Source organism: Marmota flaviventris, chromosome 8 (assembly GCF_047511675.1).
Source record: "Marmota flaviventris isolate mMarFla1 chromosome 8, mMarFla1.hap1, whole genome shotgun sequence".
NCBI classification, from domain to species: Eukaryota; Metazoa; Chordata; class Mammalia; order Rodentia; family Sciuridae; genus Marmota; species Marmota flaviventris.
Genome location: NC_092505.1, coordinates 72,573,808 through 72,592,680, shown reverse-complemented (window position 1 = coordinate 72,592,680; position 18,873 = coordinate 72,573,808). Strand labels below are relative to the sequence as shown.

The following is an 18,873-nucleotide window of genomic DNA, read 5'->3' as shown; positions in this document are numbered from 1 at the left end:
AAGCTATATATGCTAAGCCTCAGGCTAGCATCATTCTAAATGGAGAAAAACTGAAGGCATTCCCGCTAAAATCTGGAACAAGACAGGGATGCCCTCTCTCACCACTTCTATTTAATTTAGTCCTTGAAATACTAGCCAGAGCAATTAGACAGACAAGAGAAATTAAAGGCATAAAAATAGGAAAAGAAGAACTTAAAATATCACTATTTGCGGACGATATGATCCTATACTTAGAAGACCCAAAAGGGTCTACAAAGAAACTACTAGAACTGATAAATGAATTCAGCAAAGTGGCAGGATATAAAATCAACACGCATAAATCAAAGGCATTCCTGTATATCAGTAACAAAACTTCTGAAATGGAAATGAGGAAAACCACCCCATTCACAATATCCTCAAAAAAAATAAAATACTTGGGAATCAACCTAACAAAAGAGGTGAAAGATTTATACAATGAAAACTACAGAACCCTAAAGAGAGAGATAGAAGAAGATCTTAGAAGATGGAAAAATGTACCCTGTTCATGGATAGGCAGAACCAACATCATCAAAATGGCGATATTACCCAAAGTTCTCTACAGGTTCAACGCAATGCCAATCAAAATCCCAATGGCATTTCTGGTAGAAATAGATAAAGCTATCATGAAATTCATATGGAAAAACAAAAGACCCAGAATAGCAAAAGCAATTATAAGCAGGAAGTGTGAATCGGGAGGTATAGCGATACCAGATTTCAAACTGTACTACAGAGCAATAGTAACAAAAACAGCATGGTACTGGTACCAAAACAGGAAGGTGGATCAATGGTACAGAATAGAGGACACAGAGACCAATCCACAAAATTACAACTTTCTTATATTTGATAAAGGCGCTAAAAGCATGCAATGGAGAAAGGATAGCATCTTCAACAAATGGTGCTGGGAAAACTGGAAATCCATATGCAACAAAATGAAGCTGAACCCCTTTCTCTCGCCATGCACAAAAGTAAATTCAAAATGGATCAAGGAGCTAGATATCAAATCAGAGACTCTGCATCTGATAGAAGAAAAAGTTGGCTCCGATCTACACATTGTGGGGTCAGGCTCCAAATTCCTTAATAGGACGCCCATAGCCCAAGAGTTAAATATAAGAATAAACAAATGGGACTTACTTAAACTAAAAAGTTTTTTCTCAGCAAGAGAAACAATAAGAGAGGTAAATAGGGAACCTACATCCTGGGAACAAATTCTTACTCCTCACACTTCAGATAGAGCCCTAATATCCAGAATATACAAAGAACTCAAAAAATTAAACAATAAGATAACAAACAACCCTATCAACAAATGGGCCAAGGACCTGAACAGACACTTCTCAGAGGAGGACATACAATCAATCAATAAGTACATGGAAAAATGCTCACCATCTCTAGCAGTCAGAGAAATGCAAATCAAAACCACCCTAAGATACCATCTCACTCCAGTAAGATTGGCAGCCATTATGAAGTCAAGCAACAATAAGTGCTGGAGAGGATGTGGGGAAAAGGGTACACTTGTACATTGCTGGTGGAACTGCAAACTGGTGCGGCCAATATGGAAAGCAGTATGGAGATTCCTAGGAAAGCTGGGAATGGAACCACCATTTGACCCAGCTATCGCCCTTCTCGGTCTATTCCCTGAGGACCTTAAAAGAGCATACTATAGGGATACTGCCACATCAATGATCATAGCAGCACAATTCACAATAGCTAGACTTTGGAATCAACCTAGATGCCCTTCAATAGATGAATGGATTGAAAAACTGTGGCATTTATACACAATGGAGTATTACGCAGCACTAAAAAATGACAAAATCATGGATTTTTCAGGGAAATGGATGGCATTAGAGCAGATTATGCTAAGTGAAGCTAGCCAATCCTTAAAAAAAACAAATGCCAAATGTCTTCTTTGATATAAAGAGAGCAACTAAGATCAGAACAGGGAAGAAGAGCATGAGGAAAAGATTAACATTAAACAGAGACGAGTGGGGGGAGAGAAAGGGAGAGAGAAGGGAAACTATGGAAATGGAAGGAGACCCTCATTGTTACACAAAATTACATATAAGAGTTTGTGAGGGGAAAGGGGAAAAAAAACAAGGGAGATAATTAAACAACAGCAGATGGGGTAGAGAGGGAAGATGAGAGGGAAGGGGAGAGGGGATAGTAGGGGATAGGAAAGGTAGCAGAATACAACAGTCACTAATATGGCATTATGTAAAAATGTGGATGTGTAACCGATGTGATTCTGCAACTTGTATTTGGGGTAAAAAATGGGAGTTCATAACCCACTTGAATCAAATGTATGGAAGATGATATGTCATGAGCTTTGTAATGTTTTGAACAACCAATAAAAAAAAAATAAAATAAAATAAAAAGGAATTCTAACAAACAGGAAAATAGTCCTGAAACAAGTAAATTAGAGACTTTAACCATTCACTTATGTTTGAATTAAATTATTGAAAGGCCCTGGCAAATAATGCATGTAAGGTTTTCAACCTCATTTTTTTCACAAACTAGTCAAAGCCTTCTTGTTTATGCTTAAATAGTAAGAAACCTAAAGGATGTGACTTGTTTTGAAATATGAACATGTTCATGCTTTTGCTGAGAGGTCTGGTTTTGGCAGTCTAACCTATGTCATAAATTTACCACAAGCAGTTATGGATCTGCTCTTAGCAACCCAAATAATAACTACTCAGGAAGGACTAGATTTACAGGGGATTTTTGAAGGGAAAAATGAGCACATCAGTTCTACCCAGAATATTCATTGAGTATAAGTAGTTAGAACCAAGATATATTAGAAAATAAACTTAAGTAGGGATGTTTCAGAATTTGCAAGTCAAAACTAAGATGTCTTGGTAAATGGAATGAAAGAAGGTGAATGTAGATGGCTAACAGCTGTGTTAGCCATGGATAATCATGGGATTATGATCTCTGTGGGGAGCCTACAGATGTTCCAGAGTTTGGGTTGAAACAAGCTTTCTCTTCTACTATTTGTCAGGGCAGGAAGAGGTTCTGTATCACTCACATAATGAAAATTATCTTTCTTAGTTTCTTTGTAATTGAGGTGAAGTTCACCTACTGTAAGATTAACAATTTTGAATTGACCAATTTAATGGTATTTAGTATATTTACAGTGCTCCATAAACCTATCTAGTTTCAAAACATTTTTATAACCACAAAATATTCATTAGACAGTTTCCCCATTTCTCTCTTCCGCCAGACCCTGGCAGCCACCATTTTATGTTCTCTCTAGGAATTTACCTATTAAAGATATTTCTCATAAATAGAATCATACAATATGCTAACCTTAGTGTCTGGCATCTTTCCCTTAACACAAGATTTTTGAGGCTCACCCATATTCACTACTCCATTGATGTCCATGTTCAGCCTGTGTCAGTACTTCACATCTGTGAGCAGAATATTACCCCACCACATGCATATACCACAATTTGTTTACCCATTCATCTGTTAATGAGCAGATAGACTGTTTACACCTTTGGCTATTGTGAATCATGCTTCTGTGACACACATTCATATGTATTTCTTGGGTCTTTTACCATCATTTCTCATTTATTCAATCATGTGACTTGCAGTGATGAGACCCTATGTGCTGAGGTCTATATAAGAATCCAGGAACGAAATGATGAATAATTTAAGGTTTCTATCTTTTGGGAACTATCTACTGGTAGGAATGATCATGAAAGCCAACAAATTTCAATACCATTTTTTACCTCTATAATGGGAAAATGAATGATGTCCTTCAGGAACATAAGATGCAGAAAGGATTGTTTTCTCTTTACCCTCTTTGTGTTCCTCTATTTTGATATCTGCTGGCTTTCACAACCACTTTTACATTCATTCCATTAGAGTTCTCCTCCCTCTAAAATATAGATGATTATCTCTTTCATTTTTCAAGAGTATGTTATATTAATACATTAGTTTTGATCTCTTATACTAAGTATTAGAAGCTATACTACTTTTGCCAGAATCATCAAGGGGATCTTGGCAATAGGGGCTCTATAGAGTAATTAGTTTCAGTCAGGATATCAACAGAGAACAGAGGATACAATAGAAGATAATTTAATAGTTGGACTATGTACAGAGTGTGGACAGGACAAACAGGTAGCAAACAATAGATGGGAAGTACCTAGGAAGTAAGAAAACAAAGGGAATCTATCGCTAACAAAAGGGGAAATAGGAGGAAATGAATTTAGGAAGACCTATTGAGAGACCCATAGGAGGACAGCATCTTGGGAGGAGTTTCGGTGTTAAAGGATTGTTTCAGTCACAAATGAAGAGCTGAGGCAGAGGAATCAAAGGATGGCCAACTTCTCATTTTCTGAACTTCTGGAGAATTTTACTAGAGATTCCCATGGGCCAACTCTACTACTGAGATCTATGTTAAAACCCAAGAACAAATTGATGAATCAGGAGTCAGAAGAGCCTGCATCATTAAAGGAAAGTGCACCAGTATGGCAGAGACAGATAAAAATGGGTGAAGGCCGGAGGTGGAAGAGCAACCATCACAGAGACACACTGACGAGAGACAGTGAAAACTAGTTCTGTTACAACCCAAGTTATCTATGTAGGGACTTGCTGCTTAAACAAAGATACAAGGCTTTAAACAAGAGACTAGTCAAATTCATCCTTGAGAAAAGATAACACAGTTATACCTGAGAGGTAAGGTGTCTTAACATAGATCTCAGTACAGTAGAGTTGGCCCATGGGAATCTCTAGTAAAATTCTCCAGGGGACATAAGCATGTGAATAACAGTAAAGACTGTGGCAAGACATTCAGACTGGAGCAACTGCAAAGAGTGGGAGGATCCAAAACTTAAAGACCTACTCAGAAACCAGGAGCTTGCATGTCATGGCCTGTTGCATGCTATAGAATTTGAAAGGACTTTATGATAAAATTTAGAAATGCTGGTGACGAGGTGATCCAGAAGAACTCTGACAATTCAGACATCATCAGATGAACCCCTTCAACAGGCTAAGGGAGAGAGACCTCTCTGTTGTGGAAACCTGTATCATCCACCTGTGCAAGTTACCTAACTGGAGAGTTTTCCATAAAGCTCTTGTTTATGTTCTGCAGGAGGAGAGGAGAGGTAAACATTTCCTAGGATGGAATCATTTATTTGATGGATTTTCTGGGAAGTCTGTGTAGAGGTTCAGAGCAGACAATGGGTTATTTGAGTTTTTCTAATATGTTTATGTGTATGTATACTAGTCTAGGAAAAAGAAAATACAGTTACCTAAATTTCAATTTGTATTTTTCATGTTTTTAAGTCCAAGTTCCTCTCTATAATTATTTCCTTTCCCTTTTTGGGGGAGGGAGCAGGTGGTACTGGGAATTGAACTCATGGGCACTCGACCCACTGAGCCATATCCCCAGCCTTATTTTGTATTTTATTTAAAGACATGGTCTCACTGAGTTGCTTAGCATGTTGCTTTTGCTGAGGCTGGCTTTGAACTTGTGATCCTTCTGCCTCAGCCTCCCAAGCTGCTGGGATTACAGGCATATTTCACTACACCCAGCTATAATTATTTCTAATAATCATGATTATAATAATTTAAAACTATCAAAAATATCATAGAACTTGAGATTCATAAAGCTTTAAAGGGAGAGAGAAAGCCACTCACATTTGTGGTACTTTCTGGTCTGCCTTCTCTGGACTTTGTTTGCTTTAAAGCATTTTGTAGTTAGAAAAAGTAATCCCTGTTTGGAAGCTGGATTCGTGGGGCTTCAAAATGTGGAACAGGGTTGAGCTGTCCCACTCCGTGAGGCTCAACGGGTTGTCTTGTTCTCACCAATCAACCTGTCATTCCCAGGGACACTTAAATCTATTATATTCAGACAAACAAAAAGTGAATCTTTGGACCCAATCCATCTTCTTTAAATGTGAAGATTTTGAACAATTTAAGCAAAGGTTAAAACATTCTCAGATTAGAGATGAAATATGCTATCTAGAAAGGATTTACTAATCACATTTAGTGGTTTCATTTAATTCTACAAGAACATTTGCTAACAATAAGTCAATGTTAATGCTGATGATACATGTATAAATAGCGTGGCAAAATGTTTTCAAAGTGTTCTCATACTTTGATTTCTTTCTCTTTTTCTTTCCTTCCTAATGTTGCAAATTGACTCAAAGATATCTTTATATAGTAGTTATACTAGAAGTACATTTTTAAAAAGCAACTGGCTATTTATGACTTTCACAAAATATAAGTAGATCTTAGCAGTTTTGAAATGTTTCTATAACTACAAAAAATACAAAATAATGCAATTCTGTTGGTTCAGTTTTAATTCACATATTCAATAATGAATTTTAATTTTGAAATTTAATTTTGAGGTAAAATGTTCTATATTGTCATTTGCTTATATATTATATCGACTACACAGATACATGCCTCAATCTATGACATGTTGCTTTAAAGTTCTGTAAAATCTGGTTGCTGATTTTCAAATTATTTGTTTTCTCAATGTAATTGCCGCATTTGATCCATTATTAAAATAAATGTACTAATAATTCATTTTTCTTTCCATTAGTGTGGACGTAAGATGGACAAAATTATGAAGTATGGTTTCATGAGATGTAAGATCTTCAGCTCTAACCTTTTATATTTTTTGTTTCATAGTAAAAAGCATAAGCCCTGTGTAATATAAGGTCCTTCATTGTGGACAGGAACATTCAAACTCGTGAAAATAGTGTCTATTGTGATTTTCTTACACATTAGCTAGCATAATAATTGTACATTTTGTGATTATTCAATTACCAGCTGTCTGTTCCAATGTTTTCTAACAGTCATAAGGACAAAGACTGTGTGTCTTACTTAATATTTAATATCCATGTTATATAGAATCATGCCTGGCACAAGCAGGTACACAAAAGGCAGTTATATGAAATGTATGAATCAACAAATGAAAGATTGGAAGACCTCCTTCAATTTGTGGAGAGAAATATGTTTGGAATTAGAAAAGGTAGCCTGATCTCAACTCCCCTGATCTCTTCTTTGGAGTACACATAGGTCTCTGGACCATTTTTTTTTTTTTTTTTTGGCTTTTGCTCTTTTATTAAGTCCAACTCAATTAACTAGCAACAGTAGAAGCTGTGGTTTCAGGCTGATAGGCCACAGGGCCAGGCAAGACAGTTTCTTGCAGAGTGAGTGCCACATCCCCACCCAGGGCAAGGTTCCATCCTGTGGCTCTCTGTCCTCCAGCCTGCCTGGATTCTTGAAGGGAAGGGCCCCACAATATCAGCCATGGTGGTCCCACCTCCACCTGAGGCTGTGAAGATGGACAGGTAAGAACACACAGGGAGAACATCAGAGGGAGGTTCCCATCAAGTTCACAGGGCTCCTGCTGAACCTCTTGGAGATGTCAGCTTCATTCAGCTTCTGTAGCTCCTTGGTCTTCTCCAGCAGCAGGTCTAGTTTGGGCTCCAGAACTGCCTGCTCCTGAAGTGCCTCCTGCTACTTCTGCACCATCAGCTCTTTCTTCAAAGTCAGTAGTTGGGACTGTTTCAGTTTTTGCTAGGGGAATTGTGTGGCCAGAATCATAAACAGGTGTTGGATCTAAAGACTAGTGAGGTGACCAATGAGATCCTGCAGTGTGGACACCATGGTAACCATCTTTTCTTTGGTCTGGTCTTGTAAGATGGTGGGAGCGAACTGGAACTGGCTCATGGATAGGATGTCAGCCTTCTCACACATCTCCACTGCTCTCTGGTACAAGAAGGTCTCAAGCTCTGTGAACTGATTCTGGGTCTCAGGGTATTCAAAAAGTGTCAGAGCATCTGGGCCCCTAGTAACACCTTTTGGAGCCTGGGTTCCTGCTTCAAGCACTGTGATCTGCAAAGCAGCAGCACCATCTGCCCAGTCTTTCCCCTCAACCCCAGGGTGCTTTGCCTCCAATTCCAGGAAGATGTCCCAGTTGATTCCAGAAGCCTCAGTAGAGATGACTGCTCTGGAAACTGCCTTCACCCCAAATTGCTCTAGTCAATCACATCTTCTTCCAGCTGCTCAGGAGGCTCCTCCAGGTATGGCCACTCTACTACAGAAAGCTCCGTTCCTCTCCTCCATTCATACACCATTGAGTTTCCCTGTTTCTGCAAGTATTGCAGCACAGGCAACACATGCTTTGTGGGGCTTTCACATAAAAACCCTACACAGGCCTGGTATAGGTCCATGGCTTCCCCCAGGGACTGAGCCCCTACTTTTACTATTATCAACAGAACTTATCTGCCTGTATTGAAAGGGATTGGAAGAGACAGACAGACAAAATAACTAAAGTAGAGAAAGGCCCACTTTCCCTGAAATCCTAAGAGCATAAATTCTCTAACTGTACTGGCAAATATGAGCTATAAACATGGCCTACATTTTCAGCATCTAGAAATAATTTTTAGTTGTTATATATCCTTTACACACTTCATGATTCAAGACACAAACTGGAGTCTCTGAGAGAATTTACTGAGTCTAAAGTGCCGGGAGTTTGAATTTTTCCCCTAAAAGCAATCACATGCATGGTTTAGAGAACATCAAAGCCAAGAGAGTAGCACCATATAATAAGCTTTCTGTCAGTGCTCTGTAAGTATCTAAGTCAGGTCAAATATGGAAGGTGTCCATTAGTGGTAATGAGAAAGGAAGACAGGATAAAACTTGCTACCACTTAAAGGTGTGCTGGTGTACATAGCTTCACTGGGAAGTCAACACATCAAAAGGGTCTAGCTAACCCTCTATATCAATGGCTATGTTTTTCCACTTAAAACTATGGTAAGGTATACTTTTATTCTGTGAGTTACCATTAAAGAGAGATTTTCCTGGAGAGTTGGAAAAAAAGAAAGAGAATGGACATTTGGCTAATTGTACATACACTGGGGTAAATGAAGGAGAATGCATAACAGAATTTCTAACAGCATTGTTTTTAAAGATGAGGCTCACCTCAGTTTGCACATGTATGTATGTTACTGGGGACTAAACCCAGGGGCATATTTCCTCTGAGCTACTTTCTGCATATTTTTTTATTTTATTTTGAGACAGGGTCTTGCTAAGCTGCTGAGACTGTCCTTGAATTTGCAATCCTCCTGCCTAAGTCTCCCAAGTAACTGGGATTACAAACAAGTGCCACCATATCCAGCTAGAGTGATTTTTTTTTAAATGGTAGTAACCTTTTAAATAATGACCAAATTGATGAACAAACACAATAAATATTTTCTTGCAACTTTGATACTGCTAAGAAATATGGAGAATAAATAAGAAGTTTCAGAGAAATAAATTCTCCTTTATGTTAATTTTAGAAATCATTCAGCTGACATGAAATGAACTTTCCAAGAAGATAAAGTGATATGCTAATTATCTCTGTTAATTAAGTTCTGAGGTTTTAATTTTTAACATAGTATGGTCCAAAATTAAGTTATAAAATATTTAATAAATGTTATAAGGTGGAGTATTGTGAAGGATTTGATAGTAGAAGATATTATATTTTCCCTCAAGGCAGCCGTTCATTTGTTGCAGAGAAAAGGAATACATATATAGGAATGGCTTTAAAAAAACAGGAAAAGGATGAATTTTAACACCACCACCACAATATGAATCCTAAAATTAAATTCATATGACTGAAAAAATTCAGAAGTTCTCGGAAATGTCTATAATTTCAATTTGTACCCATTAAAATGAATAAAATATTTAACAAGGTATTTTATTCCCTTAAAATTAATCTGTTTGAGAGCCTTTGGTTCATTCTGAATGAGTATAGACAGTAGTTATTTGAGCTCAAAGAAGTATCATTATGACTCATTCAGTCTATGATATATTCTTCAGTTGAATATTCTGGTCATAGTGACAATTTTGACTATTAAAAAGAATAAAATTGCTTTTATTCTTGGTTACAAATATTATAATGAACTTTGAAATAAAAACAGATAAATACAATAAGAAAACTGTTGTTGGAAAGCAAGTAAATCTTTCTTGACAAGTGAACTCTAATGAGCAAGAATCATTACAGTCTCCATTTTTGGATTCAATGGATTCCATGAAACCAGGTCCAATAGCCATTACTTTTTTTAAGACTCAGAAGAATTTGTGGCCTGTTCAATGGAAAGAATTGAAGCTGGGAGGGATTTTAGTATATTGTTTTCAACATTTCTAAATGTTTTGTTGATGAAGGTATTTTGGCACCTAGAGATTTGAGGTTATCTTGTCAAATCTCCTTTCATGTCAGAGCATCAAATATGATTTTATAATAGTGCATGGCATATTGGATATGCATTTGTGAGACTATTGATTCTAAATCTGTTTGATATAAATTTCCTTCTTGTAAATAAATATACCAGGAAAAATTTAATAGTAGGCTTTTGGGTCAAAGTTCCAGATGGGTAGAGGTAGTAGCAATAGGGTGGTCTGCCTTCTGGATAGACTTTTGGGAAACTTAATCTCAATGGCCCAAACAGCAAGCATTGTTTGAAATATCCTTGATCTTTGTATGTTCTTCAAACATCCTAGGCTTCAGCAAAAAATAGTCAAATATAAACACTCAAGAAATTTGGTCAACATTGATAGATAACTTTGGTGAATATATAAAAAGTTGGTATGTATTACTGAATCTCAAGATAATCTACCATACAAACAAAAGAGAGGATCTAAGAAGAGAGTGGAATATTGCAGGCTAAGTCTTTCTACAGAAAAGCAATCTGAGACCAAGTAATATCATTTTTCAAAAAGACCCAAATCAAAGACAAAAACAACAAAAAAAGATGAGCTGGAAGAAGAGGAGGGACTGGAAAGAGGACCTGAGGAACAAGGGGTTGATGGCAGAATAAGAAGGGATGGACATGATCCATGCACAGTGCATGCATGTATGGAAATATCACAGTGAATCTCATTAATTTGTACAGCTAGTGTGCATAAATAAGTATAATAAAAATGAAAATAGTATCACCCCCCCCCCCCACAAAGTTCAAGTTCATAGTAGCATTCTACCCTAATCTATTAGAGTATAATGCAGATCAGTTTTGTCTTCACAGTATACTTATTTTAAAAACAACAGCCTTCCCTGCAGAATAAATGCTCATATTCAGTGTCAGCTTTGCAAAAGGAGCAATTAGCAGGCTACCAAATATTCTCTCTTCTAATGCATGAAAGAACATTTGAAGGTACTGAGAACAATCAAATGTGCTACTGTCCTGTGGCATAATCTTTGACTTTAGTTATAATTAGTCCTCAGCCTTAACTCTATTTTGCAAGAAACTAATTAAAGTGCCTTCAAATCTACACCATAGGGATTATGTAATTTGAATGTCTATTTTATGTATATCACACGTTTTTCATATCAAAAAAGAAAAAGAAGGTACACATTGTAACATCTTTCTGTTTCAGGATAGCAGATGTTATTATATCAAGTGACTTAAACTCCATGGGTGAAGACAGTTTACAAAGTATTATGTTATATGGCTCTCAGTGGAATTTTCTGTTCTGTGATACCATATGAAGACCTTCCCTTAGTATGGTCACAAATAAAATATACACTGGATTATTAAACAGTCAAAAAAGGCATAATGCACAAAGCTATTGCATATGGGAAATCAGCGAACAAGTAAAGTGTCAGCTCTGCCTGCAAACAGCACATGGATGAAAACAAGCGGTGCTCAGCAGCAGGAAAAGTAGTTCTGAATGATGACAATTGTGTAAAAATGCGATAATGCAAGAGCCTTTTTCCAAATAAGAAATAGATGTGATTTGTCATGCTTTTGAGCTTTAACAATATTTTTAGCACATTGTAGAAAAATAAATATATTTCAAAAATGAGGTAGATCATCCATCAAGTGTATTTCATGAAATAAAAGTGTACATAAGAGCTTTTTCGTAGTGGAAGGAAAGCATTATGTCCTGAATTTTACTTGATGCCTGAGGAGCGAATGAAGCTTGTTTCATTGCTTGTTACATTTTTTAAATATTGATATTAAATAATATGATAATAAGTCCCTCATAGGAAAGAATGAGATAATAGAGGATTTTTTATGAGAGAAATCATGTGCAATGTCAAGCTAAAAATAGCTCAAGGTGTTAATAACTATAAATGTATCATGTTAAATTTCATTTTTTCTCATTTTTCTTCCTTCTTTATCCTTTTGTCCAAATGTAATTATGCTTATCCATGTTAGATGATGTTTTTGTAGTACACAATTCATACTCACCTAGTGAGGCCCAATTATCAGAAAAAATATGTCAGATTCGTCTATCAATCAAAACTTATTTTTCCATATTCTTCCTCTATGATTATTAAAATAATAAAACATAAGTATAAAATTTTTACCAACCTGATGCATACTCAAATTTCAGAAATACCAGAATATAGGCAGATTTAAATAACTGGCAATATCAATTTGAAGAAATTAAATTTATTGGTAAGATACATAACTCATGGAAAAGAAGATAAGAATTAACATTCAAAGTCCTTTATCTGAAATTTTCACTCTTTCTGAAACCAATGAGACTAAAAAGGTTCTTTCTGACCCAGACAGCTTAAAATATGTTCATTAAATCACATAAGATGTAATCTTCTACTAGATCTTTGACACTGAGGAGATTACATTAAATTAGGGGTTGAGACCATTAAACAAAAATTTTGTGAGGTCATTGCTTTGGACTAAGCTCCTGCACTAGGCACTAATAGAACAGAGCAAACTAAAATGAACTCACTCATACTAAATGCATATGTGTGCTTGTCATCGCTGTGACCAAGAGACCTTACAAGAACCATTTAGAGAAGGACAAATTTATTTTGAGCTCATCTCAGTCCATACATAGTTGGCCGACTTCCTTGCTCTGGGTCCAAGGTGAGGCAGAATATCATGGTGGAAGGGCATGGCAGAGAGAAACTGTAGGGTTTATGGCAGACAGGAAAGAGGGAGAGAGGGAGGTGGCGGGGGGGGGGGGGAGAGAGAGAGAGAGAGAGAGAGAGAGAGAGAGAGAAGGTACAAGAAAAAGAAGAAGAAAAGGAAGAGGAGGAGAAGGAGTAAGAGGAAGAGAAGCAGGGACAAAATATAATCCCTAAGAGCATGTCCCGAGTGACATACTTCCTCTGGCCACACACCACCTGCTTACAGTTACCACCCCAAAATGCATGAAATGTATTAATCCACTGATCGGTTTCGGCTCCCATAATCTAAACATTTCACCTCTGAACATTCCTGTGTGGCCACATGAGATTTTTGAGGGGACATCTCATATCTAAATCATTTCAATACACTAATCAAATGGCAATTTTCAGGAAGCAGATAGAACTCAAAACAAACCAGTTTTTTCTCCAAATGAGTGATTCAAGTTTAGCTGACTCAGCTTAAAAATTCTGTCTGCTTTACTCCTTTAAGGAAGTAACCAACCTGAAGTAACTGATGTTAAGTAGTCAGTTTTGTTAATATTGTTCCAGGTCCTTATTTTCAGCTTACAAAAGCTTCCGCTTTGCCACTGCTGGGTGGGAGCTCTCAACCCATTTTGTAGAAGGGAGGCTACCCTGATTCATGATTCATGAGTGTAAGTCAGATATATCCATAACAAAACTTACAGTGATGTTAAGACTTTCTAATAATGAACAGGCCTTAAAGTAAAAGTGTTGCGACAAAGTACATCTGTAACTACTAACTACTATTTACAGAGTTCAAAGTGGGAGCTGCTGTCTTTGGGCAGCCACCCTTGGGGGAGTCTTTGTGGATGGTGGTGGTAGGACTTGGACTTAACCAGGCACTTGAAAGTTGGTACCACGGGAATGAGATGAAGGCTAAGTGTGCGCAGAGGGAATGAACTGGGCAAATGGTGAACTATCAAGTTGCAGTGATGCCAGTTATGTGATCACTTTGATTAGAGAAGAGTGGGGACACATCATTACAAAGATGATTTGGGCAGGAGTGAGTTGGTTAGTACAATGTCTGGCCACTGAACTCTTGATGAATCGAATTGATACTGACAAGTTCACACTAAACATGAATTTTGAAATCAAGTAGCACACAAAGCTAGGGATGGGCTACGTTTTTTTTTTTTTTAACATTTTTTTTCCTTCTTGGTGGAGTTAAATTTATTCAATAGCAACAGGATATGGTGATGTTCCTCAGCCACTCCAAATAGTAACCAAACTGATGTCCTCACTTCTCCACAATACAAGAGTTTACAAATCCCAGTGCCATCTGTGTTCTTTAGCCAGAGATTCTATTTTCTTTTGCCCTAAATGACCATCACAGTTTTGTCTTTGCAATTGGTCATGGATTCGCTCTGTTTTTTTTTTTTTAATAAAAGCTTTAATTTATGAACCACAGTTTATATATACATATATGTAAAGCTATTTAGTTATAAATTTATTAACTCATTGCCTTAAACAATTTTTTTTTAAATTTTTTACATACATGACAATAGTGGAATGCATTACACTCATTATTACCCATTTACAGCACAAGTTTTCATCACTCTGTATATAAAGTATGTTCATGCCAAATTATGCCATTATACATGTACATTCTCTTTTTTTTTGCATTACAATTCTTAATACACAAATATACCACAATTTATCATACCTCTATTTGTATATAAGGTATGTTGACACCAAATTCAAATCTTCATACATGTATTTTGTATAATGATGACCATCACCTTCCAGGTCATGAATTCGCTCTTTCTCGGTACAAGGTCCGCGTGGCCCTGAAGTCTCAGCTCCCTGAGCATGAGGCCTGCCTTTAGAGTGAACCACAAAAGACATGTTAATGATTTGTAAAAACACAAAGCAGGGGGTTAATGACCCTAGTTGAAATTAAGGACTTCATTTCCATCAGCTCAGCAGGGTTGAAACATCTGAAGAAAGCTCAGCAGAGACCCTGCTAATGCAACTGCTCACAAGCAGGAGGGCAGCTGAGCATTAACTTTCAGTAAATGATCCACAGCTCTCTTAAGGAAACGCCACTCTCCTGTTCGCCGAGATGTGCTGCTCCCCATGAGCTTAGGATGGCTCCCCCTGATTCAGATACCAGCTGGGGCCTGAAACCCAGTTAAGGTTTTCATTTATGAGATACTTGGAAGATAATGGAGGCCAGAGTCAAGCAAAGATTTTTATTTATATCTATGGGTGATTATAGTCTGCTTTAGAAAGAAATGAATAGCCATGTGGATGGGAAAATGGTTCTACATATTTTTTCTTTCTAAGGGAATCTTGTCCATACCACCCTCTGTCTTCAATCTGTTTTGTGGCTCACCATTGCTCTTAAGATAAAGACTAAGTTTCTTATCATGGTCTATTGTCTTCTGACTGACTTGTTCTCAGCTGGTATCTCTATTGAATTTAAATTGAAATTCCCTCTGTTCTCTCTTCTAGTCCCACTGGCTTGTTTTCTGCAATTTAGTATACCATTCTGGGCCTTGCCACAGGACCTTTGCACTTGTTGCTGTAGTTTTCCCAGATGCTCTTCCTGCTTCTTCAGAAATGTTAACTTGTGTTTATCATCACGGAAGTTTTTCTCTGATCTTCCTTGTTCGGCCAAAATAACTGCTTCCTTGAAATAAATGCAATCATAGCATTCTGCACCGTGACTTATTTGATTTTATTTGTGTTGTTGTTGTTGTTATTATTATTTTACTAACCATTTCTCCTATAGATGATAAAATTTATGCAGATAGGGAGAGTTAGTATTGCTCACCTCTGGGGACCCAATCACCTAGCACATTGATGGGCAAGTAGTGAATACTCTTTAAATCTTTATGAAATGATATGAAAGGTACTCACACACACATATGCAGTACTTCTACAACTGTGGGATTTGTGAAACACATTTAAGGAAGTTAGATTGTGAAAAAGAGGCACAAGACTATATAAAAACTAAAGGAGAATTAAATAAAAAGAAAAAAAAAACAGCAATTAAAAGCAATTTTGCAATGAAAAACAAAATACTGTCTACATTGGTCTTCCAGTCTAAAATTTACACAAAATCTGACAAATTCATATAGGTTATTAAATAATACCATTTTAATTCAATCTGTGAAATTGAAATATAATCATGATACAAAGATGAATGCACTTCATGTTTGAAAATCATGCTAAAAAGAATGTGAACCTTCTCTGAGAAGAAAGTAAAATTATGCTTTCCTGCCTCTTGATAAGTATAATTTTTTTCAACGTAAAATTCATAAGTAGTCTGAAAGGAAGATGGCCCAGCACTAGCACAGGTGATGATAATTCAAGGTTATGATCACAATCTTGGTCTTTTCTTCCCAGCGAAAGGCCCATGACAGCTGTGTTCTGGCGCAGGTGGATATGTGCTGCATCTCAAACACCCGTGCTGCTCTCTTCCTGCTTGTCAAGGACACATTTAATTCCTGGACCCTGCCCTCTTCACCATTAAGCTGACAAGAATAAAAGGTTCCATTTCAAATGGATTCTAAGCTTTCAAAAAATGAAAGCATGTAGAATATACTCTGAGATTTCACTTGAAAACACTGCTTGGCAGTGACAATACTTAGTATTAGTAGAAGTCAAGTCATTTTCTGCTTTTCACTTAATGCAAAGAGTTAACAAAATAGAAAAATGATCACTATACTGCCTGCTTCGTCTCCCCCGCCACCTTTATTTTCACAATATACTCTTTATACACGCATAAGCATTTATATAGAACTTAATGGAAATGGAAAAACTTTTGGTTTGTTTATGATGAAATTGAGCCATATTTACCAAATTAAAAAAGTATGTCCTTTAATAACTTTTAATACACTTACCATATTTTGGGAATATGTTCCATATTTTTGGAATATGTGTGTAGTTATGATTGATATGTGGAACCACAGAGTTTTTAAAGTAAAACCAATCTGAAGAGGTTATTGATTATGATATTTTTCATTTTGAAAATTATACTGGTTTATATAATGGTAAATTATAGTTTATAAACATAAAAACTTAAGATATATAACATTTTAAAAAATGTACCTAGACTTCAAGCTCTTTTAATATAGGCTTATTTTCTTGTCATGTCTCTGAACAAAATAACTGAAGTAAGCCACTTTAACAAAGATCAGGGGCTTAACAAAATAAAGTTGTACTTCTTACCCCCCCCCAAAAAAAAATCCAATACAGATGTTGTTGTGTTAGCAGATGCTTAAGTGACATAGCAGGGTGGGTCTCCTCTAGGTGATCATCTTTAACAACTGACCTTCAAGATTGTAGCAGAAATTAAAGAATCAAGACTTGTGTGTGAGGTTTTATGAACTGTATCTGGAAGTGGTATATATCATTTCCATTGGCCAGAACATAGTCACAGAGCCCTACCAAAATGAAAGGAACTTGGAAAATATATTTTGGTTCTGTGCACAGACTTTCAAAAAAGAGGGAAGAAAAATGCCTTGAAATGCCTAACATATAGTAATTCTAAATCAGTCTCTACATACAGAGATGATATAAAAAATACACAGAAGGATGTTTTTTCTTTCTTTTAATGAAATAATTTATAATATAATTAAAGGAAAGACATATGTAAAACAATTTGCAATCAAAACAATGCAATATATACCTGTCAGACAAGAATGCTGCACTGACAAATATAATTAAATATCAAGTTTTATAGTACAATCCACTAGAGGTTGAAGTAGTATCTAAGTATGTGCTATTATTATTGTTTTGATAACACAACTGTTGGGTGAAATGCAGATTTGAACTTAAGAGAGTTTTGTGGATAAATGTTTTCAAAAAAGTTTTCTAAGTAAGCAAGAACTAAAGTTGGACTAGAAGATTAGCCAAGCCATGGGTGTTAGTGGTGGCTGTGGTTGAATGAGTTGGAACAGAAAAGCTGGGTGAACATAATTGACAAAAGCCCTGACAGGTGAATCTGGCAGCTTGGGTTAGTTGTTTTATAACTTTAGTATTTTAAATAATAGAAAATAAGGCTAACCAGACCAAAATGAGTCATGTGGATTGTCAACACTGAGAATCTTTAAATCAGAAAAAAAAGTGTTTGAACTCAGTGCAGGAAGTGTCAGTGAACTGCTATAAGTTTATAAGCTGGGGTCTGACCTGATGAAAAGATAAACATAGCCATGGAGCTCTGAACAGTGTGCCAGCAATACAGATTTGAATGACAGGTTGGGGTGGAGGGGACAGCTTTAAAAGTCATCAACCCAAATATATACTCAGGATATAGATAGCACTGGGGAAGTAAAAATAAAAATATCTTCATGATAATTTTGTTGGATACATAAATTAAATGGCTTGTGAACTCTTTTCCTTTCCAAGGATATATTTACTTTTGGAATCAGAAAGAAATAACATTTATCCTTCCTGGGTGTGTTACTTCTCTATGCTATGTAACAAAATAATCCTAAAATATACCTATCTGATACATTTTTGTTGTTGTTTTGTATCAGAGAATGAACTTAAGGGCCCTTTACCACTGAGCCACACCCCCATTCCCTTTTTTATATTTTATTTAGAGACAGGGTCTCACTGAGTTGCTTAGGGCCTCACTAAATTGCTGAGGCTGGCTGGAATTCGAGATCCTCCTGCCTCAGCATCCCGAGCCACTGTGATTATACGTGTGTGCCACCATGCCAGCTCTGATATAAGTTTTGAGGGCTGAGAATTTGAAGGCAGCATAGCTGGGAGGTTGTACCTTGGTGTCTCTCATCGTTTTCAACTCAAAATACTGTTTTCAAATAAGTCATCTGCAGACTAGGTTGAGACTAGAGGTTCTACTTCTAACACAGCTCACCAACATGGCTGCTGGTGAGAGCCTCAGATCTTCATCACAGGAACATCTCTATAGGGTTTTACTGGACTGAATGATCCAAAAGGCAAAAAGTCCACAATGTCTTATATGGCACAGTCTCAGAATCCATGCA

At 36.6% G+C, this 18,873-nt stretch overlaps 1 pseudogene; it reads right to left on the bottom strand.

Moving 5' to 3' along the window:
- Nucleotides 1–7,341: 7,341 nt before the first annotated feature.
- Nucleotides 7,342–18,659, bottom strand: LOC114098971 (CDK5 regulatory subunit-associated protein 3-like; annotated as a pseudogene).
- Between the last annotated feature and the right edge of the window lie 214 nt (nucleotides 18,660–18,873).